Source organism: Lissotriton vulgaris, unplaced genomic scaffold, assembly GCF_964263255.1.
Source record: "Lissotriton vulgaris unplaced genomic scaffold, aLisVul1.2 SCAFFOLD_1810, whole genome shotgun sequence".
NCBI lineage: Eukaryota > Metazoa > Chordata > Amphibia > Caudata > Salamandridae > Lissotriton > Lissotriton vulgaris.
The window spans coordinates 260732-266731 of record NW_028248350.1 but is presented as its reverse complement, the minus strand read 5'-3'; positions in this window follow the sequence as shown (position 1 = coordinate 266731).

The window sequence follows — 6000 nt, the reverse complement described above, 5'->3', positions numbered from 1 at the left end:
TGCTTCAAGCAGGCGCAGGGTTTGAGTCACGCATCATTGTCGTTAAAGTGAGTGATTGAAATCTTGTAGATTTCCCTCAGCCACTTTTAGGATGCGTTCCTGCGCAGGAACGCCCTCCCTTGCGTCGGAACGCCCCCTGATGGCGCAGGGCTTTACAACGTGATGCATCTCCCATATGCGTCACGTTGTTAATATACGCCGCACCATTGCGCCTCTTTTGTTCTGCCGCTGCGTCACAAAAGTCACGCAACAATGGAGCAAAAGAGGCCCCTACAGACTCAAGTCCAGTCCTTCCTTTGTACACATGGCGATAAGAAGAAATAGTGGTGGTGGATTGATAGTTTGAGTATTTTATTGACTGGTTAATGTAGTAGGAAACTTTAGTGTTGTCGCTGATCTGCAATCACGATGGACTTTGTCTGTCACTTCGCGTGCTGCGGACTGCTGCCTGCCAATCCTAGGCAAACCTTTTTAGTACTTTGTTTAGTGAGTTACATAAGAAGTTTCCAATTCGACGGTCCGCAAATCAAGCAATACTAATAACGTAGTAGACCACATGAGATCGGTAAATAATATATCCCGTGGAATAGTTGTCTATTTGCTATTTCGCCAAAATATTTTGTTATTGTTCTTTTGAAATGTTTGAATTGGTTGACAAATATCATCCATGTTTTCTGGTATTTCTTTCTTTCATGTTGTACATCAGCTCCCCCCAGGGGCAAGAGGACACAGGAGGAGGGGGAGGAGGGTGCTGTTCAGGATGCAGGCCAGGATCGGGCAGGCGAGGGCTCCTTTGCTGGCCCCAGTAAGTTTTAATTTTAATATAGAGTACTTATTTTTTCCTAGCATTCCTCATTCGATTTTTTCTAAATCGTCTTTGATCTTCTTGTAGACTGGATCTAAATTCTTATCCTGCCTCGACTATGACTCCCTGTGGTATTACTAGATTATTCCTATTAGTCTGTCTGTGTAGCTAACTAAGATTGCACATTTGGCAATTCCATTGGACTCCCATTCTAGTCAGCAATAGCTCTATGCACTGAGTGCAGTCCTCTGGGATTGTCCATAATGTCTTTTCAAGTCTCCTAAATGTTTATGCTTTGACAATTGCCAACAATAAAAAGGTGAATGACCACCAAGAAAGAATAAGATACTACTTTACTTTTGGTTTGGATAGTAGGACAATCCATTCTACTACTGTTGCAGGGACAATCTGCACAAACAGAACTATGGACACTAAATAATGCATTGCTTAGCTTATCAATTATAATAGGTGCTGTTAGACTTTCCACATACCTCAGTGATAACAGACTTTGTAGTTGAACCCTGACTAGATAGTGTGGCAGAGTCATTTAGCTCCCAAAGCCACCAATGATTGATCCCCAATGATGTCAGAGGCACGGGCTCATGCTTGCAAAAATTCCAAAACCTTTAGCTCATCCACTCTAGTCTGGAGGACCAAAAACCACAGAGTCTATTTAAGTTTAAAAGCTTTATTAAAAGTAAACACATTTATTAAAATCAAGTTTGTCATAAAAGTAAACGTTTTACTGAAAATGAAAAAGTGCTTAGTGCTGACGATTAATTGGACACATTTCTTGTGGTCGAGCCGAGCTCTCACCTGGTTTGAACTTGATCCTGCTCGTGTTCTTAGAAGTCAAGCTTCTGTCTGTTAGGAGAAAAAGTGGTGTGTTTTAAAAATAAAAAGCAAGCATTCATCAGTTGTGCCAAAAAGTGCAGCAAGACAACAGCCTTCCCTGGAAAAAGGGACATTTTTACTTTAGAGTAGACAGTCACAAATTATTACATTGTATTCTGTTTTTTTCACATTTCTTTCTTCCTCCTAGACCAAATATTATATAGTAGTGAGTGGTGTATTCTAACATTATTAAATGTACTTTGTAGGTGGAACATCTGGAGGCGGGGCCAGCGCGGAGGTGGTGGCATTGGACGAGGGGAACAACTCTGGGGAGGAGGCGGTGGAAGTGCCGGAAAATCCTGTGAGGGATAACACGGTGGTGGCGGGCAGAGGTAAGCTATATATTCCTTACTTATTGAGATTGAAGACTGCAGAGTGTGCTTTCTGCATGGGTGTATTATAAATCAACCAGGTAGTAGCCTCCTCTAAATGTACTTCGACTTAGCTGTGAAGTTTTTGGCGAGAAGAATCCCAATCAGATCTGAGATGAACTTGATGGATGGGATGAACGAAAAGCGAAAGAAGGGTGTAAGTAAGTGTGGAAGGACGAGAAATGTAATGATGACTGGCAAAGAAGAATGATATGTGTTTGCTTGGTCCCAGAGGTGGCTGGGAAGGAGAAAATATGGTATGGTGCATGGCTGGGTGAATGATGAAGCAAGGATGGGTGGAAGGAGAACAGCCTAGGTGGGTGAAACAGAAACTGTATGTGTGCATATACTTTGAATGGATGGATGCCTGGATCATGGTACTATCTGACTCTTAGATAGCATATGTGTATCTAGAGAGAGTAGACGGTCACTGGATGAACTAAGTGTTACTGTGAAGAGCATGTAACACCTCACCCGCACGTCCGTTCCAGTGTAGGAAAGGCAAGGAAAAGAAGTTGTAATTTTGTCCAAATACTACCATGAATAGTAGCAGTAGTTTGTATTGCAACTGCAAGCACAGCATATATCCGGTTATTACGGTGGACACTCCCTACCTCTCTTAATAACTTTAGTTTAGTAGTAGTACGTCATTCATGTGTGGGTGTATCACTGTTCACTCAATAATAAGCAAAGCACCTAAAGTCATCCCATATGTCATCAAATACATCCCATGTGAAGTGATAGATAATCAGATTATTTAGCTTCTTCATTTTCCTTTTCTAATACTCATTTGCACTATAGGGTGAAAGCTAAATTAATTAAGCAGTAGCCCTTTTAACAGAGTATTCTCAGTGCCACCCGTAATAGAAAAGTAAGAGCTTCACCACCTGCATGTACTGGACCGGTACAGTAACGCAAGTCTGTCTCACTCATCATGGTGTGCGTCTGTTTTTCTCGGGTGCAAGTTCACTGCGCTGGCATTATGCCGGCTTGCATAAGATAACGTACCAATTTTCCTAAACAAGAGAGAAGAAGAAGAATAAGACTGGTGTACTGTCATAGTCGACTGTAATGGAAGTCCATAGTGCTCGTAGAATTTGTTCCTTAAACTCCCACTAATGTTAGAGCAAGGATGAAGAAGTCGGAGGTTACATAGATACTGTCCTCAATAGTTATGTACTGTGCTTTCAATTTGCTACTTGTACTGTGACACAACTTTCTGCTCAATCATTTTGTGTTAATCTTAAGGAGCATTGGTTACAGACTATGTCTTTCTTTCTTCATATAGTTGCTCCTTCCAAATCCAACAGACCATCAAGGAGGAGGGAGCTGGCTCGAATGGCCCGGCAACGGAGGCTGGATGCCACTGTCGCTGAATATCGGCGGCTGGTGGCCCTGAAGGAGGACGAGACGCAGTCTGCCGGTACTACAACAACATCCACTGGGACAGCTGCATCCTCCTCCGTGCCCCCACGGGCTGCCAGCCAGCGCAGTGCTCCAGCGGTACGGGCCGGGCTACCAAAGCCAAACGCCACCGCCGAGCAGCAAAGACAGCAGCTGCCCCCCACAGGATTTGCAAGGCACGCCAGCGCCGCTTATGCCTCAGAGTGTCCTACCTGGAGCAGGAGGTCCTAAGCTATAAGAACTTGGTGGAGGGCCTCCGCTTCGACCATGCCACCCTCCGCAAGGAGCATGATGCCCTGGCCGCTAAAGTCAACAGCACCCTGCCGTAGTGTCCCTTGCCCCTTTTTTAGAGACTTTTGGGGGGTGGGAATTGGGAGTTGGGTTTTTTTGGGACTTTTGAAGGACAATCGTTGGGGTTAGGGAGGGTCTTGCTGGAGATTATTTTGTTAGGGCTATAAAAATATACTTTTTGAAACTTTATCTGACCATACCTGTTTTTTACTGCTTTTGAGTCTGGTGGGTGGGGGTTTAACAGTAAGTTTGTTTTCCTGAATAGTCCTAGGACTTTAGTAGTACTACCGTCAATCTCTCGTCTCGCCTAATACTCCATTATACTACCTCCAACCAAACGTTATCTTACCTGTAATTTGTGTTTGAAAGTAGGGCTAGGCCCAGGGCTGTCTCCACGGGAAATGGCGATTAAGGTTGGCAATCCAGGGCGGATGAAATTTCCTCCTCATTGCGGTGGTACTAGTGGTGTGACACAGTGGCAGTTGCATGCCTATGGAAAAAAAGAAAATGAAACCTGGTTTGTCCTTACTGTAGCATTACAGCGGTACGATAGAGAATATAGCAGGTGACAGTACACTAGAACAGTGCCACAATGTAGCCTAACAAATGGTAAAGTATTGATAGTATAACTTGTACTTGTGTTGCATTTTTGACATTGGCTACTACTACAAGAAATAGTACTGAAGCTGAGTAAGTCTAGAATATATCCTCGGATTCCTTCACCAGCCTGTTGCTATGACCTTATCCTCCCCAGCAAGTGTGTGGAATTATTGATGTCATTTAGTCACACATCAAGCAAAACCACACAGCCCGGGGGAAGAGGGTTAGGGTTTGTAAAATGGATGGGAATGGGTGTTTCTTTTTGGGTAGGTTTTGTTGAGAGAAAAAAAAAAAAGCACAGCATGGACAAACAATAATTGAACATAAAGAAATTTTTGGGTACAAAGCTAACCATAAATCTTTTACGTGACATAAAGGAAGTGCATGCACTACTGAATGCATTGTTACTGAAAAGTAAGTAGTACTTTCGACAACCGTGAATGACAGAATGCGACAGTACAGGGCTACATTAAATTAGGTTTAAAAAATAGCCGAAGTAAAACCTATAGAATGGCTGTAGGGATCAATTTAGAAGCAGAGAGAGATCCAAGAAATGCAGTCACACACACTCATAGAAGAAAACAATGGATACTGTATCTGTATGTTGTTGTAGTTGTCCTGTTGAATTTGGTAAGTAAGTTGCATGCAGCAAACAATTCCTCTTATTAGCGGCACTCCTCCATTCCAGCTGACGCTTCGTCCATCAATGTTGGTGACCAGAAGACACCCTGTCCACTGCCTGCCTGGCGGATGCTGAATTGCGGCTCGCTAATGTGAAGCCTGACTCCATCCTTTTTTCCCCATTGCACAGACTGAAACCCGGCCTGTAATTATTGAACGAAAAACAGGAAGTGATATAATATTACAACACCACTGATAAATAAATATAAGGTATGTACGCTGTGTAGTGCAAAAAGTCACACTTTGATTTTCCTAATAGACAGTACAATATTTTTGAAAGTGCGTACTCTGTCTGAGTCACCTTTTGAAGGATAAATAAGTATGGGCAAATTAATTTAGCGGATCTTTGCCCTCAAGCTAGGTGTACTGTAAACTGTGTTTTAGAACAAAATTAGACCTTCCCAGCAGTGCTCCCACCCAGACACTTACTAAAGCCAGTCGCAAAAATGTAGAAGAACCCCAATCAGATCTCAAAAAATGAGGCCTAGCAGAAAACTGGTGACAAAAAGTAAAAGTAGGCCCAAATACCCCCTTACCCACCGTGGATTGTATTGAAACCACTTGCAAGCAAGCAAAAGTATCCATAGCCAGCATCGCTCCAAGACTCGAAAACCCCCCCACCCAAACACATGCAATAGAAATACTGCTAACCCTAACGAGCCCTAAGTTAAGAATAGTGGCAAAGGCTTTCTTTAACTATGCCAAATCCCCCCTTTCCCACCATGGATTTTCTTCAAATGACTTACAACCAAAATTACACATTCTCACGAGTGCTCTAAGACCCCAGAACTCAGTTGCAAAAATCTACAACACCCCGAAACACATGCAATCCTGCTGCTAGGGCTAACCCTAACGAACCCTAAGTTACAAAAAGTGCCAAAAGGCTTTTCCTTATGGATTTTGTCCCAACCACATCTATCCGGTATTAGACCTTCCCAGGATTGCCCCAAGACC